This window comes from Argentina silus (genome assembly GCF_951799395.1).
Source record: "Argentina silus genome assembly, chromosome: Y".
Taxonomy (NCBI): Eukaryota; Metazoa; Chordata; class Actinopteri; order Argentiniformes; family Argentinidae; genus Argentina; species Argentina silus.
This window is the reverse complement of record NC_139654.1, coordinates 17,895,076-17,897,418: the sequence shown is the minus strand read 5'-3', so window position 1 is coordinate 17,897,418 and position 2,343 is coordinate 17,895,076.

The window sequence follows — 2,343 nt, the reverse complement described above, 5'->3', positions numbered from 1 at the left end:
GCCAAAGACAAGCTCCGCAGGATTGAATCCTAGGGACTCTTGGACAGCTTCACAGGCTGCAAATAACATGAATGGCACACCCTCATCCCAACTCTTTCCAGCTTCCAAACAGTACTTTCGGAGCATAGCTTTTAACGTCTGATGCCACCGTTCTAATGCACCCTGACTTTCAGGATGGTAGGCACTGGAAACGATGTGATGTACACCTACAATTTTCAGTACCTGCTTGAACAGTTTAGACTGGAAATTTGTGGCTTGGTCAGATTGGATCACACGGGGTAGGCCAAATGTGGAAAAGAATTTGGTTAATGCTTTCACCACTGAACTGACAGTACCCCCCCGCGACGAACGGCACCAGACGTTACCTAGGTGCCCCAGGATGCAGGCGGCGGAAGTCAGTAATCAAGGCGCGGTCCAGTATACTCCGCCGGGGCACCCAAGTCCGTTCTTCCGGACCATACCCCTCCCAATCTACCAGGTACTGCAGCCCCCTCCCCACCCGTCTACACCCCAAAATCAGGTCCACTGTGTAAGCCGGCTGTCCTCCGATGAGACGAGGTGGGGGAGCAGGGCGGGGAGGGGGGGCCAGGGGGCAAGAGATGACGGGCTTGAGGAGGGAGACATGAAAGGTCGGGTGAACCCGCATGGAGGGGGGGAGCCGCAGCTTGTAGGCGATCCTTCACCCGCCTAATGATCTGGAAGGGGCCCACGAAGCGGGGGGACAGCTTACGGGACTCGACCCGGAGGGGAAGGTCCCGGGTCGAGAGCAACACCTTCTGGCCCGGGCGGAAGACCGGGGCCGGGCGACGCTTGCGGTTGGCCTGGAGCTGGGACCTGGCCGACGCCCTCTTGAGCGCCTCCCGCACCCGTCTCCAGGTGCTGCGACACCGACTGACCTGGGCCTGGACCGAAGGCACCTCCGCCTCCTCCTCTTGCTCAGGGAACAGGGGGGGTTGGTAACCGTACTGGCACTGGAAGGGGGACAGGCCAGTGGAGGAGCAGAGGAGGGTGTTGTGGGCGTACTCGGCCCAGGCCAGTCGCCGGCTCCAGGTCGCAGGGTTCCCGGAGACGTAGCACCTCAGCATGCCCTCCAGGTCCTGGTTGACGCGCTTCGTCTGCCCGTTGGACTGGGGATGGAATCCGGAGGAGAGGCTGACAGAGGCACCGAGGCTGGTGGCGAATGCCTTCCAGAACCTGGAGGCAAACTGGGGCCCCCGATCCGACACCACATCCTGGGGGAGACCGTGGATCCTGAAGACATGCTGCACCATCAGGTCCGCGGTCTCCTGGGCCGAGGGCAGCTTGGGAAGGGGGATGAAGTGGGCCGCCTTGGAGAACCGGTCCACCACTACCAGTATAGTGGTGAACCCGTCGGAGGGGGGAAGGCCTGAAATGAAGTCCAGGGAGATGTGGGACCAGGAATGCTTGGGGATGGGAAGGGGCCAGAGGAGACCCGCCGGGGCCAAACGGGGGTTCTTGCTGCGCGCGCACACCGCACACGCTGCCACGAAGGCGTGCGTATCCCCCTCTGCCGTGGGCCACCAGAACCTCCTCCGGATGAATTCCAAGGTCCTGGCGGCCCCTGGGTGACCCGTGAGGGAGGACGCGTGTGCCCAGAGGAGCAGCCGCGCACGCGCGCAGCCTTGGGAACGTAGAGTCTCCCCGGCGGGCCCCCCCCAGGGCCGCTCTGACCACCCTCTCGATGTCCCAGGACACAGGGGCGAGGATGAGCGCCTCCGGAACGATGGGGTCGGGGGTCTCCACCAGGTCCACCGGGTCGAACTGACGGGAGAGGGCGTCCGGTTTGACGTTCTTTGCCCCTGGGCGGTATGAAATGGTGAAGGTGAACCTGGTGAAGAACAGCGCCCACCTCGCATGATGGGAGTTCAACCGCTTGGCCCCCTGGATATACTCCAGATTATTGTGATCTGTCCACACTTAAAAGGGCTGGACGGCGCCCTCCAGCCAGTGCCTCCACTCCTCCAACGCCAGCTTAACCGCCAGCAGCTCACCAACACTGCCTTGACTTTGGCAGAGTCCATGCGCAGCTCCCCCCTGGAAACGATGAATCCAAGGCAGGAGACTGTCTCCTGGTGGAAAACGCACTTCTCCGCCTTGACAAAAAGTTGATGGAAGAGAAGGCGTTGCAGGACCTGGCGAACTTGCAGCCTATGTTGGGCCAGGTCCTTAGAAAAAATTAGTATGTCGTCCAGAAAACAGACTGGTCCAGGAGATCCCGAAGCACGTCGTTGACCAACGCCTGGAAGACCACCGGGGCGTTGGCCAATCCGAAGGGCATGACCCGGTACTCATAGTGGCCCCTCGGCGTGTTGAACGCCTTCT